Source organism: Equus asinus, chromosome 22, assembly GCF_041296235.1.
Source record: "Equus asinus isolate D_3611 breed Donkey chromosome 22, EquAss-T2T_v2, whole genome shotgun sequence".
In the NCBI taxonomy this organism is placed as follows: domain Eukaryota; kingdom Metazoa; phylum Chordata; class Mammalia; order Perissodactyla; family Equidae; genus Equus; species Equus asinus.
In genome coordinates, this window is record NC_091811.1 from 68,504,555 (window position 1) to 68,528,158 (window position 23,604).

The 23,604-nt window shown below is 45.9% G+C and overlaps 1 long non-coding RNA gene across 1 annotated transcript; it reads right to left on the bottom strand.

The window, feature by feature from the left end:
- Positions 1–10,225: 10,225 nt before the first annotated feature.
- Positions 10,226–19,029, bottom strand: LOC139041589 (uncharacterized). The gene is made up of 3 exons (XR_011497038.1): positions 18,776–19,029; positions 15,343–15,504; positions 10,226–12,062 (listed from the first exon to the last, which is right to left on the bottom strand). It is a non-coding gene; the product is annotated as an uncharacterized lncRNA (long non-coding RNA).
- Positions 19,030–23,604: the final 4,575 nt, after the last annotated feature.

A 23,604-nucleotide genomic window follows, 5' to 3' on the forward strand; every position in this document is an offset into this window, starting at 1 on the left:
GCAATCTTACTCCTAGGTGTGTACTCGAGAAATGAGACATGTTCACGGAGACACGTGTATGTGAACATTCGTGGCAGAATTATGCATAATGGCCCAAAAGGGAACAACCCAAATATCCATCAACTGATGAATGTATGAATAAAATGTAGACACATACAGTGGAATATTACTCAGCCAGAAAAAGGAAATAAGTACAGATTCTGTACAACATGGATGAACCTTGAAAACATATGTGAAGTGAAAGAAGCCAGACATAAAAGCCACATATGGTATGAGTCCATTTATATGGAAAGCCCTAAATCGGCGAAGCTGCAAAACAAAGTGGATTCGTTGTTCCCAGGGGATAAGGAGAAGGGGATTTCCACTCTGGGTGACGAAATGTTCTGGAATTAGTGGTGGCAATTGCACAATCTTGCAAATATGCAGAAATCACGAAGTTGTACATTTTAAAAATAGTTTAAATGAATACTTGTGTGAATTTTATCTCAAAAAAAATTTAAGTGGCAAATTTTGTTTAGAATTATACAAACTTTAAAAATATTCTACAAGGTCTTGATTTCTATTTCCCCATTCTTCTACAAGTGGAAGAGAATATTTATTTACCAAGGATTAATCACTTTATTGAGATAAAGACTAAGAACAATGAAAGGAAACTCGGCTAATTAGGCAGCTCCCGCTCTAAAGATCAAGGTGTAAGTCTCCTTTCTCTGCACAGTGGTAGGTAGGCAGCTAGTGCTGCTATCCTTGTTTTACAGACGGGAGACTAGGGGACTCTAGCTAGATGGTGAGTCAACCAGCAATGTGACTCAAACTGGTAACCTACAGCTAGAGGCCTTTCTGCCTCAGTAACACTTCTTCTCCTCTTCAAAGCATTAGCATTTTTAATTGTCTGTTGCTCATGCCTAAACACTTCTCAGATCTCATTTCTTTAACTAATTGGGGTAATCCAGGACTGTCGAATGTGAGCATCAGGTGGCATGGATGCAAACACTGAGATGCGGTTACCGTTAGTAACATGTAAGGAAATTCTGGTGTTAATCCCTCTAGATGGAATATGAAAGAACAGATGTCTGAAATCTCTCGTAGAAGATATTCCAGGTACCTATTCCTTAGCATTACCCCCAATGTCTCTAGTTTGTTTTTTTTCTAATAGTAATAGACTTCAAATTCTTGAGATTGAAACCAAAGAAAATGAGATCATACAGGTACTAGCTAGAAAAAACATGAGTAAATATTATTTTTTTGGAATTGGAAAGAACTTTTAAAGCACAGTGGGAAACCCAGAAATCATAAAGTTCTGGATCTCAAATTGGATGAGTTTAGGAATCTCCTGGGACTTGCTTTAAAATAATCCAGAGAATGTGAGATGGTGGGGATAGAGCATGGAGACGAAACAAGACTGGCCATTGTTGATAATTTTTGAAGCTGAGACATAGGTATATGGGATTATATTATTCTCTTTCCTTTTGTATATGCTTGACATTTTCCGTAATAAAAGGGTTTTTTGTCAGACAGAGAAAACCATTAAAATTCCTTTTTTATTCTCCCTGAAGTCAAGATCTGATAAAGAATAAGTCATTTTAATCACAGCACACACTCTCAGAAAATGACAGTACCTTCCAATTGCATAGTTTACATGTTTACTTCTGTATTTTTTATTTTAATAATTCTAGCAAATTCTTCCCTATTGATCATTGAATATAATAAAAATCTGGAAGGATGGAAGGGAAGGAAGAAAAAAGAAAAGAGATAGATAGGAAAGGAGAAAGGAAGACAATCCCCTGCAGAGATTTTAAGTACAGAGTCCCAGGTTTCATCCCAGAAGTTTGGTTAGCTGGGTCTGGAATGGGGCCCAGGAATGTGCATTTATACAAAGCATCCAGGTGATTTGAGAAACTGTCACAGTGGCACAGCTTGATAGGTTGGGCTACATAAAAATGCAACACCTCTAGATGGGGAAAAAAGAAAAACAGTCAAAAGGGAAACTGGGCATATCGAACAGGTCTAATTCTTTAGTGTAAAACATTCTTACCAGCCACCAAGGAAGACAAATAAACCACTGACAAAAGGAGCAAAGGATATGAACAGGGAGTTCACTAGAGAGGACATAAAAATGGCCAGTACATGTGCTGATCCCAATAAATCTTAAGAGTATGCAAGTTTAAGTAGCAAATACTTCTCGTCCATTTAGGAGGAAATAAATGTTTCAGATAAATATTGATAATCAGAGAAGGTGCCCCTTATGATACTGATGAGAGACCAGAAATATAGGCCAGTTGACTGATGGAGATGGGTAATCTTTATGTTTTGTTTATCTGAAATTCAAATTTAGCTAGACATCCTATATTTTTACTTACTAATCTGATAACCCTGTATCTACAGGAGATAGGAAGGATTTTCAAAAAACAAAAGGCAAGGGGCTGGCCCCATAGCCGAGTGGTTAAAGTTCCCTGGGCTCCCCTTCGGCGGCCAGGGGTTCACGGGTTCAGATCCCAGGCCTGGACCTACTCCCCTCATCAGCCATGCTGTGTAGGCATCCCACATGCAAAATGGTGGAGGACTGGCACAGATGTTAGCTGAGGGTGAATCTTCCTCACCAAAAAAAAAAAAACAAAAAAAAACCCCACAAGACTTCCCAGGGTTAGCCAGGGAGTGGGCAGCAGCTACTCTCATCCACTGGTGGGAGTGGAAATTGGTTCAACATTTCTGGAGGACAATTTGGCAATATCTACTGAAATATTTTGAGTCAGCAATTTCACTTTTAAAATACACATTTGTTTAACTTTTTACTGAAGTAAGCAATTAGACTTTTAAGAATGTATTATTTAGAAACATTTATCCAAATATGCAAGAAACATAGAAGGATGCTCACTGCACCACATGGGCTGTGCAGCATTATTTCCAATATCAAATTGGAACCAAGGTGAATGCCCATCAACGGGCTGTGTAGATTATGATACAGTGATGCAATGGACTCCTTGGTGATTGTCAAAATGAATAAAGCAGAGCTGGATGCTCTGACATGAAAAAATTTCAGGAGTATACTGGTTAGTGAGAGAAGAAGAAGTTTGCAGAACACTGCAAAACAGTGTTCATGAGTCCATTTGGGTAAACAGCATTGCATTAGGGTATGGAGAGAAAAATTACGTGGAGGAATTTTCACCAATCTTAACACTAGGAAGAGCAATTATGGGGACTGTCACTATCTACATTGTGTGTGTGAATGTTTGAATTTTTCACGGTAAGAACGCATTTCATTTGAGTGAAAGAGAATTAAAAAAATAGTTTAAAAATTAAATGAAAAGGAACAACAGATGTTCTTTGATTATCAGAATGTTGCCTCCTACAGGCCGGATCATTGTGAAAGTCACTGACAGTTCAGAGAAATGAAACATGACCTGAGACAGATGCGAGAAGCTGAGGGGCCAGGACTGCTTCAGGACTTTACCAGAGGGACTTATGGGTAAGATGCTCACTCTTGAGTGCATCACCCAGTGAACCCGGATAAATAACATCATGATGCTGAAGCAAAAATAGGTGGTTAGAGGTATGGGTTTATCTGCCTTCTGTCCCAGCCTGGACTCTCTAGTCTGGCTTTTTAATTATTTTTAATTAAAATAATTTTTGCATAATATCCCCCATGATACACCTAACTCTAGGTAGCCTCCCCTACCCTACTCTGGTCTGTCTACTTTCTTAGCTTCACTAGCTCCCCGCCCTGGCTTACGTGCTCTCTGTCCTCTGCCAGGCTTCACTGCTCTTCAGTAACTCCCCAGTCTCCCCTTAGTGAATTCCTCAGCATTGCTGTTTGAAAATTTCCGGCCCACTGAATCACCACTCCCCTTATTCACTAAATTAATAGAGTCCTGAGACTGGACGGGAGCTTAGAGAATATCTAGTTCAGTTCCTTCATCTGATGAGGAAGTAAAGTGTTGCAGAAATTAGATGACTTTCAGAGTCCCACAGTCGGTTGGGGCCCGAGGTAGAATCTGAATTCAGCATTCTCAGTCATGGTACTAGAGCATTGTTGTTCAGCTCCACTAAGGCTTAGGGAGGAGTGCGTGCAGTGGCAGTTGGCTTGGAAACTAGCATTCTGAGAAAGAAGGAAATGTAAGTTTGGATGTGCTGTTACCGATACAGTCAACTCTCTATCGTCAAAATTTCTATGTTTGCTTCTTCCAGCTAATCTGGTCCAATCATGATCTCAAAACTAATGAGAACCGTCAGCCCTACTTGGTCTAATCACACGCATGAGCTGAAACCACAAGTGTGTTCACTCTTACTGTGCACATCAGCAGGTGACCTCTGTTCTTGCGTCATTGAGATCACTGATGCCGTTCACAGTGACCCTGTAAACTTCCAGCCATACAAAGTTTCTCTTTGTTCTCACCAAATCCTGATTTTTTTCGTTTCCGTAATGTTCCTCCCTTCTGTAGTTTTGATTCCAGTTTATACTGTGAACTACTGCAAATTAGTAATTAGGGAACAATCGCTTCACTCTCCTGAGCCTTGGTTCGCTATAGCGAGTGTGAGTATACTGCCCACCTCATGGAGTTCCGTTTAAGGGTAAATGAAATAGCATAGGTAAAAGCACTTTGAATGGCAGGAATAAAGAAGATGGCAATGCTGGCTGTTCGCAAAAATCCTCAACAAAATGCTAGCAAACTGAATCCGGCAACATATAGAAAGGATTCAGTGATCTCATGATCAAGTTGGATTTCTCCCGGCAATGCAAGGTTGGTGCAACATAGAAAGATCAACCTGTGCAGTACTCTGTTAGGGGCTGAATGGTGTCTCCTCAAACTCCAGATGTGGAAGTCCTAACCCCCAGTACCTCCGAATGTGACTATTTGGAGACAGGGCCTTTCAAGGGATAAGTAAGTTAAAATGAGGTCATTAGGGTGGGGTGGGTCCTAATCCAGTATGACTGAGTCATTGTAAAGAGAGATTAGGAAGACCATGTGAGGATGCAGGGAGAAGATGGCCATCTGCAAGCCACGGGCCGAGGCCTCAGAAGAAATCAACTCTGCCAACGCCTTGATCTCAGACTTCCAGCCTCCAGAACTGTGAGAAAAATTCCTGTTGTTTAAGCCACGCAGTCTGTGATAACTTGTTATGGCAGCCCTAGCAAACTAATGCATACACCATATTAACAGAACAAAGGACAAGGCCACACGGTTGTCTCAATAGATGCACAAAAAGCATTGGACAAAATCCAATACCCTTTCATGTTAAAAACACTCAACAAACTAGGAGTATAAGGGAACTTCCTCAACCTGATAAAGGGCATTTATGAAAAACCCACAGTCAACATCATGCATAATTGTGAAAGACTGGATGTTTTTCCCCCTAAGATCAGGAACAAGACAAGGATGTCTGCTTTCACGACGTCTGCTCAACATTGTGCTGAAGACCCTAGCCAGGATAATTAGGCAAGAAAAAGAAATAAAAAGATCTAGGTCAGAAAGGAAGACGTAAAACTATCTCTATTTGCAGATGACATGATCTTGTACCTAGAAAACACTGAGAAATACACACAAACACACAGACCATGAGAGCTAATACACGGGTTCAGCAAGGTTGGAGGATACTAGGTCAATATACAAAAATCAATTATATTTCTATATACTAGCAATGAACTAAAAATTAAGAAACCAATTCCATTTATAATAGCATCAAAGAAAACAAAATACTTAGGAATATGACACCTAAAGCTCAAGCAACCAAAGAAAAAATAGATAAATTGGACTTCATCATTAAAAACTTTTATGCATCGAAGGACACAAGAATGTGAAAAGACAACCCACAGAATGAGAGAAAACATTTGCAAATCATATATCTGAAAAGAGGCTAGTATCCAGAACATATAAAGAACTCTTGCAGGCCAGCTGGTGGTGCAGTGGTTAAGTTTGCACGTTCCGCTTCTTGGCGGCCCAGGGTTCACAGGTTTGGATCCTGGGTGCGGACATGGCACCGCTTGGCAAAAGCCATGCTGTGGCAGGAATCCCACATATAAAGTAGAGGAAGATAGGCACAGATGTGAGCTCAGGGTCAATCTTCCTCAGCAAAAAGAGAATTGGCAGTAGTTCCCTCAGGGCTAATCTTCCTCAAAAAAAGAAGTCTTGCAACTCAATAATAAAAGGACAACCAGTTAAAAATTGGGCAAAAGATTTAAATAGACATTTCTCCAAAGAAGGAATATAAATGGCTAATAAACACATGAAAACATGCTCAACATCACTTGTCATTAGGGAAATGCAAATCAGAACCATAATGAGATCCCACTTCACACCCACTAGGATGGCTGTAATAAACGAGAAAGATGAGAAGTGTTTACGAGGATGTGGAGAGACGAACTCTCATCCATTCCTGCTGAGAAAGGAGAATGGTGCAACTGCTGGGGACAATAGTTTGGGAATTCCTCAAAAAGTTAACCATAGAGTTACTGTATATATGACCCGGCACTTCTACTCCTAGGTACATACCTAAGAGACCTGAAAATGTGTGTCCACACAAAAACTTGTACATGAGTATTTATAGCATCATGATTCATAACAGCCCAAAGTGGAAACAACCCAAATGTCCATCAGCTGATGACTGGATAAATCAACGTGGCATATCAATACAGCGGATTATTATTCAGCAGTAAAAATGAATGAAGTGCTGAAACATGCTACGATATGGATGAACCTTGTAAACATTACGCTAAATGAAAAATGCCAGACACTAAGGACACATATTGTATCATCCCACTTATATGAAATGTCCAGAACAGGCAAATCCAGAGAGAGAAAGCGATTAGGGGTTGCCAGGGGATGGAGGAGGGTGGGGAGTGAGCGGAGGCAGGATTTCCTTTGGGGGTGATGAGAATGTTCTGGCAGTACACCGTGGTGATGGTTGCACAACCTGGGAATATGCTAGAAAGCCGCTGACTTGTACACTCTATGGTATGTGAATTGTATCTCAACTAAAAAAATAATAATGCTAAGTGGTACCATTTACTGAATACTTCATGGCCCCACACTTAGCCAAAGACAACCCAGTGAGAGCACATTATTATCCCCATTTATCAAATAAGGAAATTGAGGCTCAAGGAGGTCAAGTGCTTTGCCCAAGGTCACGTGTTAGGAAGCACCTGAGCCAAGGAGACAGTCATCGCTCCCAGCAGCAAGCTGCTCTGATCAGAAATCGTGACTAGTCCCCGTTATGTATCTGGTAATACCCAAATAAAAAGTTTGTATGTGGGTATCTAAACAAGGCTTCAATGTATATGACATATGTGGTAATACATATATAATATATAGTAGTGTAATATGTACATATGTAGTAATAACATATATAGTATATATATGAGGTATATAATATATGGTAATATGGATGTAAATGTGTCTATAGATAGATATACATATTACCCAAAAATCAATTAAAAAGTCAACTCAGAAAAATGGGCAGAGAACATGATCAAGTAATTTACAAAAGAAAAATTACAAATGGTGGCCGATAAACATTTGAAAAGATGCGTGAACTCACTAGTAGTCAGGGGAATGCAAATCAACACATGACCATTTATCGTTCATTATGGTGACAGAATTTAAAGTTTTCTAATACACACTGTCCCAGAGAGTGAAGGAGAATTGGTACTCATAGGTGTGCCTTTAGATTAAAAGAAATTTAATATCAGAATTTTGAATTTACCTACCATTTAATCAAATAATTTCACGGCCAGGAAACACTCCTACGCGTACGTTAGGGCGTTCAGGGCTTGTTCGTAGTAGCGAAAAGTTGGATACGAACTAAATGCCTACCAAAATGTACGCAATCTGACGTGAATTCTTAGAAAAGCTGTGAGCTGGAACTGCTTCGGAGGACAGCACTGAAGCTGGAGCGGGCGCGGAGGACGGTGAAGGCGCAGAAGCTGCTGCGGGCCGTGGGAGGGGTGGCCGGGGGTAAGCTTTGGGCTGCTTCTGGGGGGCGTGGGGAGGCCACCCCGCCGCTGAACGGCCTCCGCGGCCCTTTGACGCGCACGGCGCCCTGCACGCTGCGCCCCGGCGGCTCTCGGCGGAGGGCGGCCTCCTCCGGCGCTGCGCCTCCTCCACCCGCCGCCGCCCGCCCAGCGGACCGCCGCGAGGACCGCGGAGCCCCGCCCGCTCCCCACGGCCGCCCGTGCGCCTGCGCCGCGCCCCCGGGGTGTGCAGCGCGGTCCGAGAGGAGTGGGGCGCCAATGCGGTACCGAGCTGAAGAACCCCCCCCCCAGCTGGGCGTAGTCAAAAGGGCTTCGTGGCAAATTGAAAATAAATTTAAGTTAAAAATTAGTTTATCGGCGGCCAGCCCAGTGACCGAGCGGTTAAGTTCGCGCGCTCCGCTGCGGCGGCCCAGGGCTTCGCTGGTTCGGATCCTGGGCGCGGACAGGGCACCATTCGTCAGGCCGCGTTGGGGCGGCGTCCCACGTGACACAACTAGAAGGACCCACAACTAAAATACACAACTATGTTCCCTGGGGGCTTTGGGGAGAGGAAGGGGAGGAGGAGGAAGGGGAAGAAAGAAGATTGGCAACAGATGTTAGCTCAGGTGCCAATCTTTAAAACATATACATATATATAAAATTAGTTTATGCACACCCTCCATTTCAACCAGTGGGCTCTCCCTGCTCTTCCTGAAATGGACCCTGCGCTCTCCTGTCTCTTGCGCCCTCCGTCTTCGTCCTTTGCTAAAATCTTTCCTTCCTTCCAGGTCCAGGTTTTCCTTTCCCCGGCTCCCAGGTAAGGTCACCTTCCTCTGAGCACGCGGGGCCTGCTGCCTCTTGTGTGTCGTAGTTCACGCTCCGCAAAAGGGAAAAGTGGAATCGAGAATCCCCCAGGTCCAGCTGCGAAGCTCTGATGTTAGCCCCTTGCTCTGTTACTGTCCTCAGACTTTCATTCTGGGGGAAGGAGGGCCTCATCTGTCTTCATAATAGTACATAAAGCACTTGCGTGCCCAGTGTACAGGAAGTGCCCAGTGAATGGTGGCTGGCATTTTACTGTTCTCTGTCACGATTCCCAGGGCTGGGACGAGTCTGTTCCGCGTGGAGACTCAAGTCTGCTTGCAGATCTCGGCTCTCCCTCTGTCTCCTCCAGCCTGTCTGGGTGCTGGGCACAGCCGTGCCCCAAGATGTCACATCTAAGGACAGAGAAGTCAGATTGCGTTTGGCCTAAAATGGGGGCATTCATGCGGCTCTACTTATGCACGGGTTGTTCCTACGCTTAAGACTTTAGAAGATTAGACAAATTTTTAGTATGTTTTTGTTGAGGTTTGGTGACCAGAACTGAGCTATTTTTATATCTCCGAAGAGCAACCTGAAGTCCCCGGACAGCCCTGTCCAGTCTTCCAGGGTGGGGGTCTGCGAACGTCTTCAGAAGCGGGCCAGATAGCAAGTATTCCGGGCTTTGTGGCCTACATGTTCTGTGTCACTGCTGCTCAGCTCTCCTGTCGTGGCATGGCAGCAGCCACGCCTAAACAAATGAGCACTGTGTCCCAATGACAATGCATTTCATGACACTGAAATTCGAATGTCATATAATTTTCATGTCACAAAATATTTTCCTTTATTTGATTTTTTTCAAACTTTGAAAAATGTGAAAAAAAAATCCCTAGTTCACAGGCTGTACAAACAGGCAGAGGGCCAGATGCAGCCCCAGGGCCACGGTTCCCTGACCTTCTACTGTTTCCAAGACTAGGAGTATACAAGAATCGCCAACCCCAAGAGGGAGCTCCAGGATTTGCTCTGTGAATTCAGAGTAACAGCCTGAGATTGGGCCTTTGTAAATGTCCTGAGCTGACCAGTTAGTCCAAGCTACCCTGTACGAAAAGGTACCCTGTACAAAAAGGTGCCCTATCAAAAGGGAATTGCGGATGAACTGTGAAACGCAAGCAGGCTGAGGCTTGTTGCCTCCCTGTTTCATGAGTGGCTGCAAAACCATTAAATCATAAGAGATTCGTTTCCTATCCTCCGAAACTCCTTGCAGTTTGGTTGCTTCCTCCCCTCTGATGCGCACATCAGCAGAGACCTTGGGGCCACGTGCTGCCTCGCGGTCTTCAGGGCTTGTCTTATCTAACAGAATTGACCACTTTCTTTTCCTTCAAACCCTCCCTTTTCCTCTCTTCCTCTCTCCATGATTTTTTTTCTGGTTTTTTTTTTTTTTTTTTTGACGAGTCCTTTTGGCCAGTTTTTCTGTTTCTTTTAGTGTTTTCTCTTCCTCTGTTTATCCTGTAGATATTTCTTATTCTCCAGGGTTCTATCTTGAAACAGCATTTTCTTTTCTTACTCACCCATGGTTTCAAATACTGTTTCTACACTAATTGTCCCAAGCCTTGATTTCCTGTCCAAATTCCCATGCAGAACGCCGGACTCTACGTTCGGTTTCCTCCTAGACGATGTGTTTGGATGTTCTGTGGACATCTGAGTTGAACATGTCCAAAGCTTATCACCTTCCATTCCGATCTTCTCCCGTCATGAATTCCCTCCTGTGGTAGATGGCATTGGCACCAAGCTGGTTGCCCGTGTTGTCAATAGTCGACAGAACCTCCCCAACCTCGGCCCCCTGCTGAGAACCGCAATGTCCACTCACAGAGGAGAGTCCTGTGGCCCCTCCCCCAGCTAGCGATGGCTGGCTTTAGGTGGATGCTTTACCCAATCTGGATCAATCAGATTCTCTCCCAGGACTTTCTTCAGCCATTACTGATGCTTCAGCTAGAGCTGGTGCAGCTACATGCACGGAGAAGAGCAGAGAGTTGGTCTACAGAGAGAGCTGGAAGTTGATCACGAGGAGAAGCAGAGAGTAGAAGGAATGGCCTTGCACCCTGCCCCTGCTCCTCAGCTGCCTGTGCCTGGCCTGCACGCAAGCTGTCCCTGGGTCACCACTCTCTGGCTATAAAGCAGTTTGCTTCTAAACTTTTGTCATTAATTCCTGTATTAAATTTCCTCAAGATCTAACATGAGTTTTGTGTTCCTGGCTGGACCCTGACTATTGTAAATATCTTTGCAAATAAGCACCTGGAGATCCACATAAGCTATTGTAAGAGCTGCCTATGCTTCGCTGTGTGAATTCCCACCACCTAATCATTTCGCTGTTGATGAACATTTAACTTGTTTCCGAGTTTTTTGCCGCTGCAGTTAGTGCTGTAATGAACATCTTTGCGTATATATGTGTTGAATGGGATGAAGTGAAACTGCTAGAGATAGTATTGTTAGTCAAAAAATGGGTATGTATTTTTTAATTTTAATACTATTGTCAAATTTCTGCCACAGTTTATACCAATTTATACTTTCAGCAACTGTGTATTAGAATGCTTTTTCCCCTGCCCCCTGGCCAACTCTGCCCATCTCACGGGTGAAAAATATTTCATTGTTTTAATTTGCGTTTCTTTAAGTTCTCAGTGAGATTGGGTATCTTTTCCTACACTTACTGGCCATTTGCATTTCTTTTTCTGTGAACTACTGTGTAACTCATTTTATGTCTGCTTTTTTCACCTAATATTATATAGCATGACCTTTATCTAGAACAATAATAAAAAGCCACATCGTCAGTAGGACTGCATACTATTCCATCCTATGACTGTACCATAATTATTCTTTTATTATTGTATATTTAGATTGTTTCCAGTTTTCTTCTTAACACTTACAAATTCTTACATGAGGAATTAGGGGCATAAGGGGGTTGTGTGTGTTTAAGGCTTTTGATGTACAGCACCAGGTGGCCCAAAAGAAAGTTCACCCCAGTTTGCACTCTACCACTAGACTATGAGGGAACCCATTTCCCCATATAAAGCATATTCAGCCAAGAGGTAACTTCTGGAGTTTGCACCATGAACTCCACAGGCAAGATGAGCCCCTGAGCTGTGGCCCAAGCAGTCTCCAGACTGGCAGGGTTGGGGCCACTCAGGTCTCCAGCAAGAGCAGTTTCCTTTGTCCATCGCTGTGAAGTTGGAACTACAGACCAACATGCTCTCCTTCATCCCGCTGCTGTCTCCTGAGCGTCTGTTGTGGGCCGCAGGCTCTCTCCTGCCCTAGAGCTCTCCCGTCAACACTGGGGAGGAAATCATAGTGTTTAGAAGCTGCTCGGGTTTTGGAGAAAGCCCACTTACGAGCTGTGTGAACTTAGGCAAGTTGCTGAATTTCTCTGAGCCTCAGTTTTCTCTTGCATACAATTGAGATTGTAAAACTGATGCCAGAGGACTGATTTAAAGGGCTGACTGCCTGGCACACAGTAGGTTTCAGTGGAGAGATTAAAAGTATGGGCTCTGGAGGTGGCTACGCAGTTGAATCGTGGCTCCACAGCTCACTGACTTTGTGACCACAGCACCATAGTTAACCTCTCTGGGCCTTACCTTCCTCACATTGAGAGTGGGTATAATCATACTCGCCTCATAACATTTTGGAGAAGATGATACATGTAAAGAACTTAGCACAGACCTGGAACCTGGCAAGTGCTCAATTAATGTGTTATTTTTTAAATAGCTTTATTGAAGTATAATTTACATATTGCTATGAGCTGAATTCTGTCCCCCCAAATTCTTATATGTTGAAGTCCTAACCCCTACTACATCAGAATGGAACCATATTTAGAGATAAGGTCTCTAAAGATGTAATTAAATTAAAATGAGGTCGTTAGGGTGAACCCTAACCCAACATGACTGGTATCATTCTAAGAAGAGGACATTTGGACACAGACATGTGCAGAGGGATGATGATGTGAAGATGAAGTGGGGAGACGACCATCCACAAGTCAAGGGGAGAGGCCTGGACCAGCTTCTCCCTCATGGCCTCAGAGGGATGGACCAGCTTCTCCCTCATGGCCTCACAAGGATGGACCAGCTTCTCCCTCATGGCCTCACAAGGATGGACCAGCTTCTCCCTCATGGCCTCAGAGGGATGGACCAGCTTCTCCCTCATGGCCTCACAAGGGTGGACCAGCTTCTCCCTCATGGCCTCACAAGGGTGGACCAGCTTCTCCCTCATGGCCTCACAAGGGTGGACCAGCTTCTCCCTCATGGCCTCACAAGGGTGGACCAGCTTCTCCCTCATGGCCTCACAAGGGTGGACCAGCTTCTCCCTCATGGCCTCACAAGGGTGGACCAGCTTCTCCCTCATGGCCTCACAAGGGTGGACCAGCTTCTCCCTCATGGCCTCACAAGGATGGACCAGCTTCTCCCTCATGGCCTCACAAGGGTGGACCAGCTTCTCCCTCATGGCCTCACAAGGATGGACCAGCTTCTCCCTCATGGCCTCAGAGGGATGGACCAGCTTCTCCCTCATGGCCTCACAGGGATGGACCAGCTTCTCCCTCATGGCCTCACAGGGATGGACCAGCTTCTCCCTCATGGCCTCACAAGGATGGACCAGCTTCTCCCTCATGGCCTCACAAGGGTGGACCAGCTTCTCCCTCATGGCCTCACAGGGATGGACCAGCTTCTCCCTCATGGCCTCACAAGGATGGACCAGCTTCTCCCTCATGGCCTCAGAGGGATGGACCAGCTTCTCCCTCATGGCCTCACAAGGATGGACCAGCTTCTCCCTCATGGCCTCACAAGGATGGACCAGCTTCTCCCTCATGGCCTCAGAGGGATGGACCAGCTTCTCCCTCATGGCCTCACAAGGGTGGACCAGCTTCTCCCTCATGGCCTCACAAGGGTGGACCAGCTTCTCCCTCATGGCCTCACAAGGGTGGACCAGCTTCTCCCTCATGGCCTCACAAGGATGGACCAGCTTCTGCCTCATGGCCTCACAGGGATGGACCAGCTTCTCCCTCATGGCCTCACAAGGATGGACCAGCTTCTCCCTCATGGCCTCACAAGGATGGACCAGCTTCTCCCTCATGGCCTCAGAGGGATGGACCAGCTTCTCCCTCATGGCCTCACAGGGATGGACCAGCTTCTCCCTCATGGCCTCACAGGGATGGACCAGCTTCTCCCTCATGGCCTCAGAGGGATGGACCAGCTTCTCCCTCATGGCCTCAGAGGGATGGACCAGCTTCTCCCTCATGGCCTCACAAGGGTGGACCAGCTTCTCCCTCATGGCCTCACAGGGATGGACCAGCTTCTCCCTCATGGCCTCACAAGGATGGACCAGCTTCTCCCTCATGGCCTCACAAGGATGGACCAGCTTCTCGCTCATGACCTCAGATGGAGCTGAACTTGCCAACACCTTGATCCCAGACTTCCAGCCTCCAGAACTGTGAGAGAATCAATTTGTGTTGTGGAAGCCCCAGTCTGTGGTGTTTTCTACGCAGCCCTAGCAAACTGATACACATACCATGAAATTCACCCATTTTAGTGTATACTTCAATGATTCTTGGTAAATTAACAGAGTTCTGCAATCTAATATTAGAATATTTTCATCACTCCTTAAAGAAACCTTGTCCCCATTTGCAGTCACCCCCAATTCCCACCTTCAGCCCCAGGCAACTGCTAATTTTCTCTCTCTCTCTGTAGATTTGCCTTTTCTGGACATTTCCATATAAATCATCTCCAATGATTAGGAAATTTTATATATTAAGAGTCAGCCCATTCTATATCCTGATTATTTTTAAAACTTCTTATAATGAGCCCAAATCTATTGCCCCATAACTTCTACACAGTAACATGTTCCTATTCTAGTTTATTTGTAACATAAGTAAGACGAAACTTGTGATGTGTACCACAGAAGAATGGGATTGAAGTATTCGGTCAGAATGGCCATTATAAATTAAGAAATTATCACTTTGTTTTTAGCAGTCAATAAGGAAAAAGACTGACAAAAAGAGACTATGAGGGAAAGTGCTGGGGTTTTCTGTTGTGGGGTTTTTTTTGGTGAGGAAAATTGTTGCGGAGCTAACATCTCTGCCAATCCTCCGCTATTTTGTATGTGGGATGCCACCACAGCATGGCTTGATGACTGGCACTAGGACTGTGCCTAGGATCCAAACCACCAACCCCAGGCCGGAAGTGGAACGCAGGACTTTAACCACCCTGCCACGGGGCCAACCCCCTGAAAGTGCTGTTTTGAGTTGTGGGAGGACAGAGACAATAGAACCGCTAAGGAGGACGTTTCCCCTGCTGAGACCTAAGCTGAGGAGCTGTCCCTGGGCAGCTCAGCACCTCCAGTAACTCGGGGATGTTCCATCAAGACCACAGTGGGGGCCACACTGATGGCAGGGCGTGGAGCCGCCCAGACATGTGGAGGCTGCTCAGGGACGGGGCCTCGTGCACTGCTGTTGTGGAGAAGATGCCTTTCGATGAAATCTATCTGCGTCATCATGTGAACACTGCAAAGGAAGGAGTCTGCTTTTCTGCCCTGGAAGAGTTGGCCCCGCTAACCTTCCCACTCACCGTGACAGTGAATTGAAGCTGGGCGTGGCCGTGCCTATGCACGTGAGTGTCACCCTTCATCCAAAAATCATCATTCAGCGCCCTGTGCGCCAGGCGCTGCTCTAGGCTCTTGGGAGCACATCGGCGGGGAAACAAACATCCCTGCACCGTCGCGCTGGCACTCTAGGGGAGAAAGCCAGAAAGAAAACACTAAACAGTAATAATAAGTGAGTTAACTAAAGTGTTAAGTTAAAGGAAGTTAGAGCAAGGTATGGGGGCTGGGAGTGCTGGGTGTGAGCGTGCACAAGGCTGCATTTTATATTTTCCCTTCTTTTTTTAAACCACTTTATTGAGGTGTGATTGACATACAGAAAGCTGTACATATGTACTGGATACAATTTGATGAATCTGGAGACATGCATACATCAGAGGAACCAGCACACTCTCTATGCCATAAGCACATCCATCACCTCCAGAAGTTTCCTCCTGCCCTCTTTTTATGATTTTTTCTTTTCTTTGTGATGAGGTTGCAGTAAGGTTTGAAATAGGGCGATCTGTGTAGCCCTTATTGAGAAGTGGCATTCGAGCAGGACATGAAGAAGGGGCCAGAGTTAGTGAGCAGTTAACTCTGAAAAGAATGGTCCCAGTGGAAGGAACAGCCAGGTAAAGCCCCTAAAGCAAAAGCATTCCTGTTGTTTGAGGAGCACCCAGGAGGCCAACGTGGCGGGAGCCGAGCGAGCAAGGGGAGCAGAGCAGAAGAGGACGTCGGGTGGGTAACAGGGAGCCAAGCCACATAGGGTCTTGCAAGGACTTTAGTTGTTATTCCAAGTGATATGGGAAACCAGAAGAGCAGCGTGATCTGACTCAAGTTTGGAAAAGATCCTTCTGGCTGGACTCGAGGGAGCAAGGACAGAAACAGGAGCATTGGTTGGAGCCTATTTCAGAGTCTAGACAAGAGATGGTGGGGTTGGGGTCTGGAGCAGTGGACGTACTGTGTGTGTAACTGGAGACTATGCTGTGTGCTGTGTGCCAGGATGTCATGGTGACCAGCCGAGTGGCAGTGCCTCCCCTGTTACTGTAAACAGCCAGTGGTTCTGGTCAACATGGACGGAGGACTTGCCTCAAGTCAGGTTGGCTCTAAGTGCTTGAAAGATATTCTCTCAGTGAACCAGGACCTACCTCAGAGCTTAGGGGCCATTATTGCCCCAATTTAGAGGTGAGGAAAGTCAACCACTGAGAGGGTTAGTAAGCAGCCTGAACTTGCACAACCAGGCAAAGTCAGAACTCAAGCACACAAGGTTGGGCTCCAGAGCACCTCCCTTAAAGATGGCGGGCGTGATGGGGTTATGACAGGATGATACAGGAAGGGGTGGTGACACTGAAGCTCACACTCAGCAGGAGTTTGCCAGGGGAAAGTGGGTGTAGGGAGAGGAGGAAGCAGGGGTGGGAAGGGAGTCTTCCAGTTACGGGGAAGAGCATGCGCAAAGACAGACCTAGAAGTGAGACAGCAGGACCCTGGAAAGACTGAAAACCCCACAGTGTTGTTGGGTCCCCAAATGTGTGAGGGTGGTGATATAGAATGAACCAGAAAAACAGGCAGACAATAGAACTTTGGGTTAATAAAATCCGTGGATTGATAATCTACTAGTTGCCTATTTGTCTTTAAAATTTTCTTCCTAGGGTCTCATGTTGCAAATATATCAACTGCAAGAGAGTGGATCTTGGAGTCAGAGAAGCAATGGCAGCCCGAGAGGTAGCCTGCGGTGGGCAGGGAGGCTCAAGGCCCCCTGATCTTCATCACCGCCTTGACCTAACCCAGATGAATATGCGAAGTGGAGCGATGAGCTGGCTACGCAAACACAGCCGCAAGAAAATCCCTTGCCCATGTTCCCATCAGACGCTGCCTGACTCTTCTAATACAAAATTTTGGAGCCTCTGTTACAGGCCTAATTGAATCCTGCCCTCCCACTTATCAGCTTAGAAATAACATGAGTTATTTCACACCCATAAACTTCATTTATCTACTCTGTAAATTGACATGACGTTACCCATCTCATAAGATCATCATCACTCTCAATCGAGCTAATTCATACAAATTGCATGTTTGACATTTTCTATTCATTTGCAAAACTCAAATATATAAACAACAATCGCATGTTGTGGCAGAGTGCATTTCTGATTATCTTACCAATTGGACAAATGATTTAGTCTTAAGTAATACAGGAATAGAAAAAAGATTCAATTGTTTGAATTCCACAAACTCTATCCACTTCTGTCCAGAACTTTCCATGGGAATTTCTAGGCATACGATGTCTGAGAGGAGCAAAATGCACCGACTTCTTAGGCAGAGAGCCCCTGGGGGACTTCCAGGGGGACCGCTGGCTTGGCCCACAGAGACTGATCTGGGATTAACTGGTGATGTAGCTGATTGCCCCTCAGGAGCGACGGGAATGAGTTACCCTGCCTCGCTCTTACATGGCTTGCTTTCTCAAGGGAGATGTTTCCACAAATTGTTTTCTGAGATACCAACAACTGGGCAAGGAAGAAAGCCTTCTACAAAGTATTGTAGTCATGGGGAGGACAAAACTCTGGGAAATCCCACCCAAATTCTTGTGGGATGCAAACAAGTGTCCGCAACGAACATAAGCAGAGCAGTTCAAAAGCCGGGGGCTCAGGCGTGGCGCAGGCCCCCGCTCACCTGCATCAGAAGCAGCGCTTTGCCCCGAGCAGAGACCCTGGGAGGCAGTGGGAGAGGGACACAGAGACTCGCTTCCCCAGCTGGCCCTGGTACCCTCTAGTCCAGTATTTCTGACTCAAGTCGTTAAGTGGGCAAAAGTCCAGCGGACTCAGGGGTTTCAAACCAACATTCAGTGTCACAAAAGTGTTTGGAGCCAGCAATGGTCCCGGTGATTGGGACAATTTCAAAGCAAGTATGGATCCAAAAATGGGAGAGAAGTGGCCTCAATGGTTGGTAAAGGTGATACCTCTGTGACAGCCAAGACTGTCTGTGTGTGGGCTCAGGTCGAGGGAAAGCGTGTGTGCAGGGGGGTGACCATGTGTGAAATGGGCTCTGGGGATAGCGTCTGAAAGGGAAGTGTGGGAAGGGAGGGGCAGGAGGAGAATGGAGTGGGGGACTGTCCAGGGAGGGGTCCCAGGCACGAACAGCAGCCCTTCGTTAAATGTCACGTGCGTCACTGCCTGAAGGATTCCTACGAAGATTAAGAAGCCTTGAGATACATTTCTGGAAGGTCAGTTCACATCTGCTTTCTATTTGTCATGTTCTGTCAGCACTTCTGTGAGAACAGAGCCATTACCCCAGCCTTGGAAGCCAGAGGCGGCTGGATCCTGCAGGCTGGCACCTCCCGGGCCCTGGGTCCCACCTCAGTGGAAGGAGATGGAAAGGCTGTTGCATCCCTGCTTCCCTTCTCTGTGCCTGCCGCCGCCACCAACTCACCTGGACACTGCTTCAGAGAGCACACAGGCACGAAGACTGCAATCCGGGGAATCAGCGGTTCTCCCCATAAAACAACACGACAACAACACACAACTTAGAGGCTGTTCAATCCTCTGATGTGTTTTCAATTTGTTAATTAGCAAGCAGTAAAAAGAAAAAGAAATTCTCCTGGTTTTTATAACGTTTACGGTCCTCTAGCTAGGGAGGTGGAGTTTGCCCCAAAGGCATATTGCAAAGTGACTGTCCTGCCCAGGGGAAGACCCTGAACCCAGTGACACCCACAGTGGTCCAGTGGTGTTTGTCAGACGGTGAAGATTTCCAAATGGTACTTATCAGTGTGTGGGAGGCCTTACCACAAGGAAGGAAAAATTTCCATTGATTTGGTTCAAAGGGCAGCCCCAGCTGCATGTGGGTCACATTCCTGACTGCCTCCCTGCAGCCCTGCCACCACCACCGAGTCACCCAGGCTGGCTTCACCAGGGTCTGGATTTGAAATGACAAGGCACCTATGACAGTCCACTTCCCCCTCAGGTCGGTGTGTGGTGATGGACCTCCAATGCTTAATTTTGATGATGAGAATTTGGTGGGAGATGGATGGTCAGTTCCCAATTTGGTCAGGGCTAAATTATCAAGACCTTGGCTCAATCCCTTTGAAGCTTCTGAGCGGATGAGAAAGGATGATGGACTGCTGGTGCATAAAGGCTGTGTGGGCGGGAGGCGGACGCCCATGCCTGTAAATCCTTTGCTTTCCCAGTCTGATTATCTGTGCTCTCCGCCAGTAATTCTGTGACGTTTTAGAACTAGCTTTAAAGTGGAGACGTAGCTAATTTTATTGATCACTCTCCATGTACCATGTTTCTAGAACTGTTTATTTATTGGTGTTTCTGTGAAAACAACAGCAATCACTTGTTATTGTGGAAACAGTCCCAGGGGAAATCAGCAGGACTCAGTTTGGTGTTGGCATTTTTGCTGCATGCCTCCGCAGAAATGCTTGACTTGATATTTTTACAATAGAAAGAAAAGCAATAAAAGCTTTTGAAGCCAGATGTCCCTTAAAAAAACAGCTGATAGGGAATCTTTGCTCATGTAGAAAGAGATTTCAGTTAAGATGCTCAAATGAAATCAGTTGTACTTAAGGTTTCTGACTTTTTGGTTTATCTTAGTCAAATAAAGCCGTGTATTCTAGCAAAGAAACCAAAGGTCATTCTTGTGGCGAGGACAGATTCTGGGGCTCGTCTTGTGTTGAGGAAGCCATTTTAGCAGTGACTTCAGCCTTGGCAGGTGATGACGCTGCTCAGGTCGTGTTCAGAGATGGAAGAGTTCCAAAATCTAAGCTGGCTTTGGAACACAGATGCTGTGCTTGCAATTCGTATGAGGCACTTTTACTAGTTTTCTGATCTGCACCAAACCTTGATTGCCAACTCTCTAGCCCTCGTTTTAAAGTATCGACAGTAAATAACTGCTAGTCTAGAACACCCTACCAACAAGGGGGTCAACAACCAGAATTAGAGTCACTTCTGCTGCTTCCCCCACATATCGCCCTGGGTAGAGTCCCTCGCTGTGCGGTGGTTCACTCTCATTTATGTTTCATACCAAAGCAAAATCCACGTAATCTAAATACGTGTGGGCTGGTCCTTCAGCCTTGCCACCTTACCACCATCATGATTGCCAGTAAGTTGTAAACATAGCTGACTTGGGTTTCACGTCAGTCATTTCTCCTGCCCGCCTCTCCGACCATCCTTCCTTTAGCGCCCGGTTCAAATGTCACGTCCTCGGAGACCTCCCCTTCCCGTTCTCAATCACCTCTCCACGAGCAAACCCTCCGTTACTTGGCATGCACCTCTACTGTGTCATAATACTTTATAGCCACGTGTTTAATGTCCTTCTCACCAGTTCGAATGAGAACCCCAGCAGGGCGGCAGCTGTGCCTCATGCATCTTCGTACGCCAGCACCTGGCTCTGTCTGCCACTATCGAAGGCTTGTCTGTGTGCTCGTTGTTTAGAAGGATGCCATGTGCCAGGTACTCTGATGGGATAAAAGATGGAGAAGGAGTCACTCCCTGCTCTCAAGGAGCATACGAAGTAGTGGGCCAGAGAAGACCTGGCCAGAAATACAATATAAGAGTGTGTGTGATGGGTGGCGTTATCAGGGAAACATTTGAGATGGGCCTGGAAGGATGCTGGGAGGACCTTTGCATCGGCAAAGGGAGAGAGCGTGAGGTGTCTTCAATTCTGGGGAATTACAAGTTGTCCGGGTGACAGTAGGTCAGTGTCAGGAAGTGGGAAGAGGTGAGGTTGGAAACCTGGTTGAGCCTAGATGGCTGAATTTCTTAAGTTTTGGATGTTCTTCAAATGATGGAGAACGGCTAACGTCTCTGATGCACTGAGAATGGTGTGAGGAGGATGGCTAGTCACTTCTTTGAGGTTTGAAAGTAGCTGGACTGCCGAGAAGAGCGTGGACAGGAATCTGACGACTTACAGGTCTCATTCTTCCAGCTGCTGAGTGTAGGACAGTAGAAAGACATTACCACAGCAGCATCTTAGGAGGGTGATTTTTCCAGGATGCAAGGAATGAGATTCGGATAAGGGGTGGGAGGCAGGGAGGCCAGCTTGGAGGCCAGGAGTTTTGAGGGCCTGAAGAAATGCTGTGGAGGTCAAAGGAAAGGGGTGAAGTGAGTACAGCCTGGGTCACTGTGAGAACTCCGCCAACAGTCAGCTAGTCAGGAAGGGCCTGGTGTGGTCAGGTGGGGGGGCGGGAGGCCAGATGAGCAGTTGTGTTCAGGCATATTAAATCTGAAGTGTGAAAGCATATCCAGAAGGACATTTCCAGCTGATCACCAGAGATATGTGAGAAGAAGAGAAGGAGGAGACATTAGAGACAGAGGAATGTGGCAGCTCTTCAATTAAAGGGATGGACGACAAAAGCCACGGGACTCAGTGAGCCCATGGAGCTGAGTGGGGTCCTAAATTGAAAATTCCGGGACCAAACCTTAGGAAAAGCATTTATTTAGGAGTGGGAGGAAAACAGCCAGCAACATCGGCATTAGGGGTCTTAGAGAGCCGGGAACGTAAGGTGCTAAGGAAGCCAAGCTGGGTGTGGCTCATGGAGAGGTGACAGAGAGATGCAGAAACTTCAAGAACAAGTGGATAGAGCAAACACCTGTGTATCTTGTAACTGAAAATCACCTGCGACTTTCAAGAGGGGACTTCCAGTTGAAAGACAGGGACAAATCCAAAACCCTAGCAGAGGACGGCACACTCAAACGCTTACAAGAACCTGACGGGGGACAGAAGTGAGAGGGAGGGTCAGAGGAGGCTGGGATGACCTGGTGACAACGTGGCTCACCCAAAGTAGGCAGCTGTGCCTAGACCACGGCTGCCAAGGGGAAGGGTGGCTCAGAGCAGCCAGCTATCTGACCGTGACAGAGAAGAGTGAAATCCTTCTTTTTAAGTGAAATTTCCCAATTTTTAAAACACTGTGAGAATCAAGTGAAACACTTTCGTAGGCTGTGTCTGGTATTTGAGCCACCAGTTCCAGCAAAGTCTGCTGGGTTTGAAGGCATTGCGATAGGACAGGAATCTTTGGATATGTAAGGCTGTGCAAGAGCAACCAGTTTGATGGGTGTTTTAGAGACTGGAATGCTAGCAGATGTCAAAGGGAAGATGGAAGATTCTGGAGAGGGCAGTCCAAGAAGCGGGTGGAGGGCATGAGATCCTTAGGGAGAAAAGATTCCTTTTCCTTTCAGATGAGAGGCATGAAGAGAATGAGGAACAGAGAAATGTTAATGCTGGGAATGAGCGTCCAGGTAAATTAGGGAAGATTAAGGACTTTGCACTTAATGCCGTCTATGAACTCTAAGCAGACATTGAGAGTCTCTGCTGAGGATGAGTGAGGCAAAGGCTGCACTTGAGTCATGGGAAGGTGGGAACTGTTTGCAACTGTCCTCAGGGTCAGGATTCAACAAGTGACAAATCAAACAAGTGAAGGCCTAGTTGAGATTGATAGCAGACATCCATCGGGATTTTCCATTTAATCAGCACTTTTTAAGTGGCCTCTGTTTCTGGGCACTGGGCTGAGCCCTGGGGATTTCCAGTGAAGTTAAGGAGGTAGATGAAGAAATAAATAATTACCACAAGGCTGTACATGTCCTAACAGTGGCATGAATGGGGTGATACTGAGAAAACAGCAGAAACCTCCTAAAAGGCTTTCTGAGAGGGGGCATTTAAGTCTATGTTTGACAGATAAGTTGTAGCTACTACGAAGGTGGTGAAGAAAGTCGGAAGACACAATATATACAAAATGCTAGAGGTAGCAATAAGCATGGTGCGTTCTGAGAATTTCAGCTCATTCCATGTGTCTGAAACAGAGCATCCTTGGCAGAATGGAAGGTAGTGAAATTGAAGAGTTAATATGAAGAAGCATGAATGGTCATGGAGCTTGGACTTTCCCTAAAGACAAGGAAAAGCCATAGAAGGATTTCAAGCAGACAGTGACATCATCAACTTGTTTGTTAGAAAGAGCACACTGGCTAGAACAAAGAAGATCAAGAAAGGAGGCCAACAAAAAAAAAATCCTTTTTAAGTAAACCATTATTAAAGAGGGGCATTTCTTAAAAATCAGTCTGTCCATTTTTCAAATGCTCCTAAAGGAGGTGAAACAAGGTCTCAAGGGCAGTAAATTAACTCCTGGGATAAGCAAATATTTAATTGTCCTTGATTTTAAACACTGATTGTCAGTGTGAGCTTGATAATGACTCCTTTAAAGTGGCATTATTTCTCAGATAGTATTTTCTCATCGAACCTGTGTTGACAAGTTTCCTGAAAGAGAG